Source organism: Numida meleagris, chromosome 3 (genome assembly GCF_002078875.1).
Source record: "Numida meleagris isolate 19003 breed g44 Domestic line chromosome 3, NumMel1.0, whole genome shotgun sequence".
Classification (NCBI taxonomy): Eukaryota; Metazoa; Chordata; class Aves; order Galliformes; family Numididae; genus Numida; species Numida meleagris.
In genome coordinates this window covers 6,765,277-6,780,186 of record NC_034411.1, presented here as the reverse complement: position 1 = coordinate 6,780,186, position 14,910 = coordinate 6,765,277, and the positions used below count along the sequence as shown (strand labels likewise).

Below are 14,910 nucleotides of genomic sequence, written 5' to 3'. Positions count from 1 at the left end.
AAAAAAAGCAAAGGCTCAGACCATGAACATTATTAATATTAGATGCTGAGAAAGCCTTTGATCGGGTAGAGTGGACTTATCTGATAACACTCTTAATACAATACTGCATTGGAATAACTTTTGGAGGTAGATTTCTTTCTCTGTATGTCCTATAGCAGATGTCAGGAATGACATAGACTAGTGAAAAGTTTTATTCTTTTCTGGAAATATTTATAACACAGGCATATTTCATCACAAAGCTAATGAACATTGTTTTAGCAGGAAGATTACCATCCCACTGAGATCATACCTTGCTGTTACAAATGGAAACTGAAATGTTACCTTCCCGAAGAGATGTGAAAGAGATTTTGCTGAATAGTGTTTGAGACAATAAATGCTGGGACAGAATGGTAATGGAGAAATGAATGCATCAAATTAAAACCTGGCAAAAGAGGAAAAAAAAAAAATGTGTTCCCCCCCCCAAAACAAAATTCAAAAGACACATTCTCCAGATGTAAGGAAATGAATCATTAGAGAGTAAACCTGCATTATCCATATACTGAATCTGAGGAATGAAGCAGGATTCATTCAGGGCTGTTTTTTTCTTTCAGGATGGCAAAGACTAGCTGATTTATGTGAGAAATTTTAAGAGAAATCTTTCCCCTAGGATTTCACAGCGCCCCTTGTTTTAGGATAAAAATCAAATGCTGCAGGCTTTTTGGTTGCTTTTCTTTTTTCTCCTTAGTGTCACTGTAAGACAAAACTTCCAGATTTTCCATAATCCCCTACGTTCCACTGCCAGAAGTCCATCTTGATAATCAACAAAACCTTTTTGTTGTTCATTTTAATGTGCTAGCCTATTTTGTATTGCCTGATACCAACGAGGAAGGGAAAAAGCCCTATTTGAACTTTACCCCGTGACATAATATCTCTTTGTTTGTACTCCAAAACTTTATAGGCCTCCTTTCCTATTGTGCCTTATTGAAAACTTATGCCTTATTTGCTGTTCAGTATTATCTTTTCAATATTTCTGCGTCTTAAGGTTCCTCATCTTACACAACATTTGTTTCAAATGATTTTTCTTCTGCAAAAGTATGCTTTTGCATTTTTGAACTGAATTGGCATAGTGTTATTATCTGTCAATTTTTCTAATTCTCTGGGTCTCCGTCACGAGCTGTACGTCGTCCAGCAGAAACGTTTGCAAAGTATATTAGTTAAGAGTCTGTAGATTTCAAATGTCTGGCATGCATGGATGATGCAAACAGTTTTAAAGACAGCAGAACATGGGTTTGAGCTTTCATTTACTTATGAAATGGTAAAAATTAATAAATGGATGTGGAAGACAGTCCGCTCTAAATACATATGATACTGGGCTAGAGTCACAGAGCTGCTATATTTTTAATGCACTTGCAAAGTTTCATCTGCAAATTTCATTAATATATTCCTGTAGATCCAGGATGGCTTCTCCTCAGGAGTCTCTACTTTCTGGATCATAAAGTTGTCTTCACTGTAATTTAGGAACCTCTGCGATGATGCATGTTCAGCTGTATTTGTTACTCAACAGATGTCTGGGTAGTTAAATTCCTCCATGAGCCTTTATCAGTACTTCTATTCTGGGATTCCCAACTGGTTCAAGATGTACCTCTCCCACTCGGCAGCAGTACCATCGCTCAGAGATCAGCATGCACAGCATGGGCCACGCTCATTCAGCACGGGTCTTGGGCGACTGGTTGCCCTGATTGCTCCTAGTCTTACTGCTAGAGTTGGCCATGCAAGCCCAGAGTCAATGTCTTGCTGGTTCCTGCCCAAGGGCCAGGCTATAGAGTAGCTGCAGCTCTGCCCTGCTCTTGTAATTCTTGAGCTCCTTTGCTGCAGTAACTGTCACTGCTCTTCCTGTGGGGCTGCCGCCTGGGCTTGCTGCTCCTCCATAAATTCTGACAACACCTGCTGCTCTCACTATTCCCTCATATATTACATCTACAACAGAAGCATGAAAACACACGCTGCTCACACTTCATTCGAACAGCCACCTTCCCAACATTACACGCTGATCCTAACGCTGCCTCTTTGAGGGGTTTGGTTTCAATAAAACAGGCGTGATAATGAGTTAACAACACTGAAGTTGAACTTCTCTTCAGACCTACCCGGGGCTGTCCCAGCCGCTCTTCCTGCACATTGGGTCAGCTCTTGCCCTGGAGAACCACTCCTGCCCACCAGGCCACTGGTTGCAAAGAGTCAGCAGCATGCATTTAGCCTTCTGCCAGTAGGATGAACATGTGATAGCAATGTGGGAGAGTTTTAGGCGCACGCTGCCAGGCTGCTCTATTCCCTTAGGCTACTTCTTCGCATTTCATATTAAGGAGCTTTCCCCAGAGCTGGTCAAAGTGTAAAATAATAACCTGATTTGCAACCAGAAGTGTTGGATCTGGATCACTATAATTCAGAGAGAATCATAATATTAGTTATTAATGAGTACTCAGCCTACCACTGGGTATCTGTGAAAATGCTCCCAAATCCTCAGAGTTTAAGGAATTTTAGGCTCAGTGATATTCACCCAGAAATTTACATGTTGTCATTCTTCCATCTAGAAATGTTTGTCATCCAGAGGCCAGAAAAAATCCCAGCTGTTTTTTGGTTTTCTGAGCAATCAGAAATGAATAAACATGGTCAAAATAAATGCTCTATTTTGAGTAAGCTGAAAAGCAATTGTTCTCCTGCACTGACCGTGCACCCATAAGTATTACATTTACAGGTGTTGGAAATGGTTCGCAAAACATTTCTTCTTAAGAAAAGGATTATATTTCCCACCTCCCAGCAAAGGCATAGCTAAACTTGGCTGTAATTTCAACAAGTCTTATTCTGCACTGCAGCAACTGGTGAAGCTATTCCTCCGGCACAGGAAGTTTTGACTGCATTATCGGCCCATTTTGCTTTGTCTGAAGCCAAAGCGCTTCCCTCCCCTGCTGAAAACAGGCAAGAAAGGAAGGAGGTGCAAGAGTATCATTTGAATAGCCCCATTTGCAAGAAGGAGCTTTAGGCTTTTTGCCCCTCTGCTAATTTTCCTTCCCAATCAGTTAGACCACGGGGGCTCACCTGATAAAAGGCAGGAATCATTTCAGGACGCTACTCACCATTTTAAAAGAAGATAAAATGCAACCAAAAATAACTGTTTCTTCCTTTTCAACAGCTAAATTGATCTCCTTTGTCTACACCCCTCACCAAGGTTCTGACTTTTCTGGCTAGCTAGGAAATATAAAGTCCAACACCTGTTTACCAGACACAGAGCTATGTATCTGCCATTGCCGATCCATCTGTGGAACATAAACATAACTTTCACCAGCTGCTTCTTTTAGCATGGGCTGGTAATGGAAGCCATTATAGAGCATATCAACAACATACTTTCCTAATAATCATGGGCCAGAGCGTCGCAAGGCATAAGCTGGCAGAGCCTCACGGGAGGTGATAGCACTGCACTGATTCATTCCACCAGAGGAACCCACCCCAGCTTGTATCTTTTACATTATTTTCCTTTACCACACTCATTTTCCTAGTTACTAGTTTGTTTCTATTTTTCTATTATATTACACTAATGAGGCAACATGTTGTGGAATAACTCCTGGGCCGAGCCCAAGCAGTAATGGATAATTGCCTTGGGTACCATACAGCCTCAATATTAATGACTCTGAGAAAACCTCAGAAGATTCAGAGGTGTGACACTGGGAAGACTCCAGCTGGATTTGGGCCAAATGCCCCATTCGTATAAGCACGCTCACCTTTGTTGACTTTGGGAGAATTATGATGGCTTTTGTTTGTTGCAAACATGCTTCAGGTGATTCACAAGATCATGCCCAACCACGTCCATGCACTTCAGGTTTAAGTTGAGCTCGAAATCTTGCAGTGCAAACAGCAGACTCCTTTCTGTCTTGCGTAAAGAATGTTACAACTACAGTGTGTTACAACTATAATTAAATTGCTGATAAATCCCCTTATCTCTCTCACTGCTCCAGGAAGCAGTAAACGAGGAAGTGCTCCTGATGAGCATTGACATACCTCTTTCCCTGAGTCACATCAGTTAGGCAGGTCAAGATCTTGATGGTGACCCAAGACAACATTCATCCTCTGCTCAGGCAGTTCATTTTCCTCCCAGTGTAAAGCTCAGAAAGGCTGTGGGACTTCCTTAATTTTCAAGTCTGGACACAACCTGGGACTCAAAAAAGAAATTCCATTAGTACCTAGGGCTCTCAAACGGGATAAACACATACACCTTGTGAGACTTCAAACTCGGGGAAATCCATCCTTTCGAGTTCAGCCCAGAAATGGTTACCCAGAGGAAACATATTAGAATTTGGCTTCCTTTTGGTAATTTTGTAACATGCTGAATGCTGAACACTGCTTTCCAGGACTTCTGCAATTGTTAAAATCAGCGCTCACCTCTAATATATTCCGACTTAAAGCGTGCAACCTTGTTTAAAATGCACTGCTAAAGCATATATTTTCATGTATCGTTATGTCCAAATGCATGATAACCAGGTTGAAAATCAAATTATCTCCGTTAAGGTGAATATTACAATGTGACTACTGCCTGCTGTGCCTCGAATGAATCTTGTAAACACAATCAAATCTCTCTCTCCCTCTCACACACAGAGAGAGACACATGCACGTCCTTGCACAAGAAAAGAGATTCTTCACCTTCTGCCATCGTATTGTCACAGCAGCTCATGTTTATTGTGAATGACATCTTCAGCTACAACTCAGCATGAGCTCCAGCATGCTGGAGCTGAACATCCTACCAGGAAAAATCAGCAGTGACATTAAAATTGTTTCATGAATAATGAAAAAATAAATATCACATTAACTGCAGGTACACAAAATGCTTTGTTTAACTAAAAGAGTTTGCAGAGGAATTCCAGGTCTCTGAGGGTAGATACTCTTTTATTAACTGCGGGTACAGAACTTATTTAGATGGAGCTGTTTTCATTATATTGGTAATTTTCTTAATTACACAAATGAGAGAACATGTGATCAGCGCTATTAGTAGGACACAGACTTCTCTTTCACAAAACTCTAAACTGCCAGAAAATCACAAAACGACAAGCCCTCCAGGCTTGCAGATATCATTCTCTCACTGACTTACATTCTGAGTACGGAGGTTTAAGTATGTCTCCCAAGTCCAAATTTGTGCAACAACAGTTTTAATCATTTATGGGGGCAAAAAGGCTTCAGAGAACGTAATGCAATTATGTAAGCGTATAAACCAAAAGAGAATTCAATTGTCTTGATGCCATACAAGGCAAGGTTATTACAGGATCCTAGCAAAAGATGCATAAAGCACGACTGCACTGGATCCGGAGTTTCGCTGGCAGCATCAGTGCGTGTTCCTGCCAACTGTTAGAAGTTCATAATCACAAATTTGAGGGAGAAGAAACAAGCTTCATTTGAGTTACAGGGTTACAGTGACCAGAGATTTATATAAAAGTTATTTGTAGTGCAAATGCTATATTTTGCCCTATTAAGGATAGAGCAAACACATTTTTTACATAGCATTAACGTGTCAGGCAGAAGTGAAATCTTACAGTGATTTCAGACTTTGGGCTAGACTGAAACTTGTATCTTAAAATGCAAGGGTTTCTACAGGAAGGCAAATAGACTTGCTGCAAGAATTGGAAAACAGCCTCGCTAGTGTCCCTTAAAACAAATAAAGAGAGCTGTTATTCCCCATTCTTTTCCAAATTTCGTCCATATCCACAGCAAGAATGCTCAGAAATGTTCGAAAGTGCCAAGAAGCATGAAAATAATTCCAAACACATTGCCGATATCATACTAACTATTGCTTATGAACTTATTAGCATGGAAATACTTATTCTCAGTAGAACTTTCTGAACAGCAATCTTAAATAATCAGCTTCATTAACAGTGCAGCTAGTAAATACGGGCTTAATAGTAGTGATTCAAAAGACCCACCTTCTCTCTCAAGAAGTGTGAAGAGATTTGCTTTCTAGCTTTCACTGAGACAGGCAAAAAATGGTGTATTTTCCACAAGTCTTCCCCTTTTTATAGGGAGTAGTACACTTTCTGACTTCTTTCTTGTGAGTTCAAGTTGCCTGCATTTCCTACTCAAGCAGGAAAGCTTATTTCCTGTCTAAAAACACATGCATTTATTCCTATTTGTTTAACAGCATTCTAAATGGCATAACAAAAAGACCAGTAAACAGAAATGTTACACCCCGTTTGTATCTGCATGCAAAGCCTCTGCTCATTCTCTGCCTTTGAACATGACAGAAAATTAAGAACTTTGTTTTTTTTGTTGTTTTTGACATGCATCAATGCTTGCAACAACAAAAAAAGGACATATGTCTACAATATGTATCTCATCAGGCTCCTGCTACGGTCAGGTGGGCTTAGCCAGGTGCCTCAGAGCTCCTCCTTCCTACGAGCAAAGCCAAATGGTGAACTGAGGGTGGGTCACCATGTAGACCTGACACATAAAAAGAGGTGCACCTCAATATGTAGTCCAAAGAGTTAAAAGTAAGCAAAGGTGGGAGCAAGTAAAACCCATGTATTACTGGGGAAGAATGTGTCAGTCAATAGCAATGCAAGCTGTGATTCTAGCTATTATACAGGAAAGGTAAAAGTATTCTACTAGGTCACTTAGTTACTTCAACCAGATGGAATCCAAAATGTTCAGAAAATTAAAAATCCATTTATTCCTCCAAAGTTGCATTCCATCTGTTTTCAGACATTTATGGAATCTTTTTGCATACAGGATATGGCAATCACTGGTGCCTTGGAAATATTTCTTCCCTATGCAGCTCACAGAAAGCCTGGCTGGCTATAGACAGCATTGGAGCAAGCCTTTTTTTCAGGTGCTCTTACTTCTCCTCAAAATACAGGAAACTTTACTTTTGTTTTAAATAGATGAATCATAAAACCCAGTGTATTACTGTCTGCAAAAATGCAGCAGGAACTTTTAATCTTAAAAAAAAAAAAATAAAACCACGCTATTCCCTACTCTTTCCACCTTGAAAATTTTAACTTTCCTGCCAGTCTGTTTCTCATTTTCAGCTTGTGGAGACAATAAGAATGATTCAGATGCTATGAAGGAATGCAGCTTGGCATGTAGCGATCTCCACCCTGAAGATAAAAGTGACAAAATTACCCCAGAAGTTATTAGCTCTAGGCTCCATCAATCATTTCTTAAGAAATATTTTATTTCATTCAACTACATATTGTGCCTAAAACTAAATGGGGTATGGTCCCCTTCCTCCTATCGCTGTTCTCAGCATCTTCAGCTTCACCAGATGGAAGTCTATCATCTGGCACGCAGGCTGAGTTTTCTATGTATGACACAAACTTCCACATTCTCTCTCCTTCCTCAGGACTCTCCTTTGGAGTCAGTGGCTCACCCAACAGGTCAGCATCACTGAGCCTTATTCTGGTTGGTGCTGAGAATATTTTATCCCCTGGAAAAGGTTGAGCCATAATGTAAGTACAGATTATGTCTCTACTCTCAGCTACATTATAATCCCATATCTCTTCTGATCTTCCACGTCTCAAGTTAAATCTCTCCCACCTTCTCTGCTGGAAGGAGCCAATCACATGCATCCAAACTGAAAGACATTCAGCAGATAACACTGCCCCAGGACTTCTTATAGGATAAAAACGCACCAGGTTTGGTGGGCTTACAGAGTCCTCCACTGCTACATCAGTGTGCCCTTTGCACACTAAGCACCCTTCACTGCTTCACCCAGATTGCTGTAGAGTCTGTGGCTCTGGGCGGATAACACGTTTTCCATTAGCCATGCCTGCATTTTATTCAGCTCCCCACATCACCTGGGTAACTGGCAGGTGATTGTCAGATAGAAATGAGAAAGCACTCACAAATCCCAAGCCAGCACATCAAAAAGCAGAGAACTTGCTTCTAAGCATAAGACTGCATTTAAAAAACAGTACTGAAGAAGAAAATCGGAAATGGTGGGTGGTTTGTTTCTGCCTTTGGGTTTTGTTCTGAACGTTGGGTCATGTCTTCAAATTTTTTTTCTGTAACACCAAGGGCAGAGAGAAAAAAGGAAGTTAATACTCCGACTCAGTCTCATGATGCCCAAAAATGACACTTAAACACACACAAATGCAGTTAGAATACTACAATACTTTTACTGAGAATTGTGCTAGTGATACCAAGCCCTGTTATAACGAGGCTGTATTTTGCATCACTCCAGATGTGAAATGCACGAGCTTTGACTTTGAGGTTGAGGAACACATGCTAACAGACTGTATTCAGTCAGCAGCAGAGCCAGAGAGTAGATTTCCTCCTCTTCTGGACAAACGTTCTCTTTCAGTCACTGGGAAAGCTAACACGGAGTAACCTTGCTGCCCACAATAGACAAAATGCAAGGGGCAAAACAGCAAAACCTGAAAAAAAAAGCAAATAAACTGGTGCAAAATGGGCTGCTGTTCAGCACACCCAGGATGCACCCATCCATGGGGCAGGCATGTATCTCCCCAAATGCAATCTTCTCTCCACTCAAACAAAACACCTATTTCTCAACAGCTAGAACTAATTAAAGGTTTCCCTGGGTTCCATAGAGAGACTTGGCCCCACACCTCTTTATCAGCTGCAGAGCCTGCCCTGATTCTCTTTAGATTCACCCATTCCCTGCTAAGTTTAGAAGAAAAGGCAACAGCTGTGGCTACTGACAGAACAAGGTTGGCAGCTGCAAAACTGAGATGCCACATTTCAGCATATAATTTTCTTTCCGCAGTGTCTCTCCCTAACTTTCCTCTTTAAGAGGCACTTAAAATCCATGTGTCTGACTCAATTATTGTTATTGTAGCTACGGAACAGAATGTGATGCTGATGAGGGCCTACCTGTCTAGTTAGCTTCCCTTTCTGGATGCTTTCTTTCTTTGATTCATCATTGCTTGTGACACGTGTATTGTCTAAACTACGTTCAAGAACAAGTCTCTAATACATTCAATGGAAGAAGGTGAAAATCAGAAAACAGCATATCAGTTGCACGCATGAATTTATGTGCTAAGTTTAAGCATTCCTTCGCTGAGAAATATCTTACAGAGAAACCACAGTTTCATTGGAAATTAAGAATAATGATACTTGCAGTAAAATTAAGAATAAAATTTATTTTGCTTTCTTTGATTAGGAGAGCGCTGGCATTGTATAAATGCTCTGTCTTTATGAACTCTAATCTAGAGATTCTGCATTCCTCCAGCATTCAGTACATTATCAAATCATATTCAAAGTACTATGAATTCATGCCCCAGAGGGCATGAACCCAAATTTAAAGTCATCATCATTCTGTATATTTTCTGCTCGGTTGAAGGTTTTATGATACAGGCTGAATGTCTTTTCAGGACAATCCTAAAAATAAGCTAATGCAGTGGGGACTGAATTTATTGGACACGTATGCTCACCTTCGGTTGATGTTCTCCCTAGGTCAGTTCTCATGTGATTGGCAAGGGATCATGACAGCTTGTATCTTCCTATGAGAAACCTGTGTAGACACTGGTAATTAGAACTGCCACTCAGTCCTTCCTGACAACAGCTACTGCAGTGGCACTGGGCCTCTGAACTAGCAACTACCTCAGGAAAATCCTGTTTCCTGGCGTCTTCTCCTCCGTAGGCACACACCTAATTGCATGTAAACATTCAGTAATTTACTACACCACAGAAAAACATTGGTACCTTCAAGCTGAAAATACAGCGGTTGATAAATGCCTAAGAACTGCAATTCCAAAGTGTCACCTGCAATGTAGTTCTCCCAGCAGCCTTCCCTGACTGCTGCCTGAACTAAGGGTACTTCCTCACTCATGGAAAAATTAAGAAGGGTCTCAGTCTGTCTTTTAAGGAGCCTAATCCTCAGTCCAAATCAGAGTGCTGAGGCTCATCAGCCAGCTCAGTGCTCAGGAAAAAAGCACTCCAAACACAAGCCCATTGTGGTTTGAAAATACCCGTGCATTTTTCTTAGAGCATTCTCCCCCAGTCACCACAAGAACAGAAATGCTCAATTAGCTATATTTTTACCCATAATTAATTTACTCACCAGCTGTTAACAACTGCAGCTGAGAAAAGGAAAGAAACGTGATGCAACAGGAACGTGAATGTGAAACAATACTTTTGAGAGCCAAAAGGTAAGGAAAGATGTTTGGAAATATCTGCAAAGGAAAAAGATGCTGAAGTATTTCCTTGTCGTATGACACCTCTGTTCAAAGCCCAGAAAGCTGGTTATCTATGGAATTAAACTTGGATTCTATTCTCAGCTTTGCCACAGTTTTGAGGTATCATTTAGATACAGATTTCTTGTCTGTGAAACGGGGCTAACAACAGAGCTCCAGTTTCCACGCTCGGTGCCCAGTTAAACAGCATCACATTAAATAGCATCTTTGTCCTGTGGTAGAGAAATAAAGAGGCAGAGTGAGGCGGTCAGGAACTTTTGAGATCCAAATGGCAGTGAAATCTAATCTCCAGACCATGGAAATCACTGGAAATTGAGTTCAAAACACTGCTGATTTCAGTGGGTTTTGGATCAAGGCTTAGCAGAACAAACTTACCGCATGAAGACAAGTTTGTTTTCCAGAGCAATGTTTGACTTCTTTACAGGAGCTAGTGTCCTGAGCCAGACCATACCTTGGGGGTGAACCTAAGCCAAAGGGTTGCACTGAGTCCCAGGAGCATCTTGTGGAAGGAGTTCCCTCTCTGTCCTCCCCACAGCTCGTTCAGGATGACACAGGGGACTTGTGTAGGGGACGAGTACACTAGCTTACCCCCACAGTAAAGCAGAAAACATCTGGCACCAGACCAGGCACGCTGAGCCCTGAGATGCAAGGAAGCCAGGCTCTGTGGGAAGGGTCAGTCACAGGGAGCTGCTTCCACTTCCCACCCTGCCAGCATCAAGCCTGCCAGATATGGGAATTTTTGATACACTGTGCAGAGAGCTCAGCGTGCTGGAGCTGGAAGGCACCACAACCATTTCAATGCTGAACTCATTTTCCCAGTAACAGTTCAGCCACAAAAGAGCACAGCACAGTGTCTTAAGTATCTTGATAAAGTTTTGTGCAACCACTCTTCAGAAACCAACACAGAAATGGCAGTGCCGTATTTTTAGACGTTTGATTATGAGGGTACTCCCATATATGTGTTTCAGAATGAATCCAGTAGTGCAATCATGCAACGGGTCAGAAATTACTGAGTGAATAATACCATTTCCTTTTTAGACTTCTCTTATAGCACGTTGGCAATGTAATTGTGCCGAATTTGGGTTCCAGTGTACATGAGAGTAAGTGTGGAGCTTTGTCCATGTCCATGGAGATTTCTCATTGCAGTGTCCACCCACGACAAACACAGCACACTCTTTACTTCTGTCACTGCTAAGTTATCCGTTCTCTGCATTCAAAACTCCCACTGAATTCAGCATTGAGCGAACAGATTTCTACTTCATTTTCAGAGGGGGCAAAACCCAGCCAAGCTCATTCATGGCAGCACACAGCCCCCCCTCTCAGATATGGCAAGGGAAAAAGTTTTATGTACTCATTGTATCGTACTTCATGTACTCAAAGTACTCACTGTTAATCTGAGGCAAAAGGCATTTTAGAAACATTACTGATGGCTCAAAACATATCGCTGCAATCCCAGGCAGCCCAGGTGTAAGATTACATCTAAAGGAAATCACAGCATCTTAAGCACTGTATACCAACCAAATAATTAGAACTCTGCCCTTTCAGATAGCATCCAATATCATTGCACTGGAGAGCTCGTGATGTTCGTAATATTCTGATTTAGAAGCAAATGATCTTTTTCTTATTCCTTTCCCCTACCACTCTTCACTGCTGTGCAATAATCTCTATACAAGTTTTCCACGTACGACTAGAACAGGTACCTTCTGAGATAAATATTGTTTAATAACTGACTATCTATTAGCAGAGGCTGAGTTGTGGAAACTTCTCTTGGAGCAATTTGTGAAGAACTGTTCCTTTTCAAATTGGGTCTTGTCTGCCAACCCTTCAGCCACCCCTCTGTCCCATCTCCAACCTCCCCTACATCCTGCTGGTGTGCTGAGGAACTGTAGCAAGTGTGGACCCAACAGGTACCCAGAGTCCAAACATAACTACATTTGAGCCATCTTCAGAGCAGGTTTGATTCTAGAAATCTTACGTTGATAAGTACCTTATTTCCACTAATGTGGTCACAGATATCAGCAGGCCTTCTAGCTGGAGAAGGTAAAAAATGTTCTGAATGGCACAAAGGGCAGAGCAGCTGAGACCTTGGAAATGCTCTCAGTTTACATGACATAGAAAGACAGCTAGAAAATGATTCTTGCTGAGTCTGACTAAAAATATGCTTGCAAGATCATTAATGGATCCTATTTCCTGTAACTGAAAGGCAGTTTGATAAACCATCCATTGCCAGATAGTGCCACTAATTACAATGGGTTCTTAACAGAAATAAAAAATCTTTTTTTTTTTTTTTCTAGAAAAGCCATACATCCTGAAGGTACACTGCTGGCAAGCCCTGGAGTGTTTATATTACAAACCAAGCAATTTAAATAAACCTCAAATTCATTACATTCAGCTAGATGCTAAGGAGAGCTTCTCTTTTCCATTGGTTTCCAAGAAGGCACCAAAATAGGGCCTCTTATTTTCACAACAACCAATGTGCTTTGCACGGTTGGGACCAAATTACAGTAGCAGGGTTTTAACAACTGCGGAAAAGACTATAAAACTTTCTGCCCCTTATTAACTACTGTGTGACTATTAGGTTTATGGGCAATGTTAACATTGCAGCATAGGATCAAAAACATTGTAAACGGTCTCCAAAATGTTGGGAAGCAATTTTCCCCAAGAGAGGCAGGGGGCCCTTCCAATCCCTGTAAGGTATGGGAAGGGTCATGCAGCACACATGTAAAACAAGATTAAACTCTCTCTTGCTTAGTAATTAAACCCAATTGTAAACCTGGGCAAGTGCTAATTTTAAAACAGAGCTCCCTGCTCAGAGCTCCAAAATCTCTATTGAAAGTTCATGGAAAATGAAAGCTGCCTCTTTAAAAGAAATCAGCTTGCAGCTCCCCAGAACGGAGCCCCTGGGCAAGTGTTTCAAAATATGATTTTTATAAACAAATCTGACATAGCAAACTTAATGCAAACCCCTATGCATATAACATCACTTATGTGTGCAACTCGTTTAAATTATAGCTGTAGAGAGAAGGAAATAAAACTGGCATATTAACCTTTGGCACGACGGTACTCACATGCTCGCAATGTTCAGCAGCAGATGATATTACTGTGACTCCCACTAGTACTGTCATGTGAAGGGTCTGTCAGAATTCTTGTTCTAAACCTCTACAGTCAGAGTTTATTAATTCAGCCATGAGCATCCATTCCAGACCTACCTTGGCACGTACACTTCTAAGAGCAAAATCTTTCTCAGTGCAACTTCCCCTTCCCAGTCAACACTGTATTTAAAGTCTCGAAATGCAAAAAAATAAAGCAGAAATTCATGAGATGTGGCATTTTCCCATCACCATCATATTTAAAATCATGGAACGCAAAAATACATTACAAGAGAAATTAAGCATTCCACAGCTTGCCATAAGCTCACTGGATGTCTTGCTTCCCGGCTGTCCTTTTAAGAACAGCCAATTCTTCCTTCAGAGAGTGAACTCCTTCCAGTAGTTCAAAAGGACAAGGTACACAAATAAGCAAGATATGCTTAGATAGGTTCAGACATATTTTTAGAAGTGGCTGCATTACAGAATACCCACACACTCCCCTCTCCCTTCTCGGCTACAGAGAGGCTAAATGACATATTTTTAATAGCCCAGACCTGGAAGTTTTAATTGCACTCACATTTTTAAGGTTAAAGGGACTTCAACTCCAAAGTATTTGGAGCACTTTTGAAAACTGGCCTTCATGGTATTACAGCATGGAGCAAATAATACCCACACATCTTAAAAATGAGCCATAAAGCTATCACATAGCTTCCCCAAGATGAACTTTATAATAAACAACTTGCAAATGAAGTTTAATGCATTCCCAAGCACTTTTTTTTCTGGTGAATGCTCCAGATTATTGAATATTTTCATGTATAACCAACAAAAGCATCACATAAAATGAACCTTCCTCATGAAATAATGACAGTGTGTGAATATGCGACATTTTGGTCAGAAGTTTCAGACAAATGACTTATACAACAGCTTGGGGTGTCCACTGATACGGTTTCTTCATTTGTCCTGGAAGTGAAAAAGGGTTCATCACATACAAAGGACACCACGATAACCCGTTCCCTGATTTCACCTGGAGAACAGTTAGCCTTCAGAGCAGCAGAGATACGATCTAACTGCAGTCCAAGTGAGAACATCTCTTCTCTCTTTATTTCGAAGGGTGACTCATAAAAGGGAAAGCATTAAGCCAAAAGTTTCAGAGCTAAACAAGTCTGCAAAGTTGACATTAATACAATGAATCCTGAGAGATATTAACCAGGACAGTAAGGCAAGTTCTGGAGTCCACTTGCATTTCCCTTGCCTGTGCAATGCCAGTGGAACAAGTGCAGACTTGCTGCTGTGCTGGAGGATATGCTGGTTGAAATTATCAACTGACTAATTGGCTATTAGATTAGAAAAAGTTGTTTTACCAAAATAACACAGGGCTAAAGCAAGACATGTTCGTATTCCATATCTTTAAATGACATCCAGACTGATTGATTTGAGCAATCCTCACTTTTTCTACTTTGTGCAAGGATCCTGAGAGCTACCTCTATTTTGTCTTCTCCTTTCTGCCTGCAAGCCCTTGGGCCAAGCCATGCTAAGAAAAGCAATACGTGAAGTATTCTCAGCACTGCTGGATTAAGGATGTGATGCCTTTGCTATTATTACTTCTGATGAAACTGGGGCAAATCAGGACTGCAGAAGCAGATCTGCAAGCAGTA

General features: G+C 41.0%; 1 long non-coding RNA gene across 4 annotated transcripts in view; it reads right to left on the bottom strand.

Annotated features, from left to right (window-relative positions):
- LOC110395582 overlaps positions 1 to 14,910 on the bottom strand; it is a 151,348-nt gene that overhangs the window by 51,169 nt on the left and 85,269 nt on the right. For all 4 annotated transcript variants that reach the window (XR_002436493.1, XR_002436492.1, XR_002436494.1 and 1 more), the window contains exon 6: positions 4,030 to 4,180. This is a non-coding gene — a long non-coding RNA (uncharacterized LOC110395582). The remainder of the gene's footprint in view (positions 1 to 4,029; positions 4,181 to 14,910) is intronic.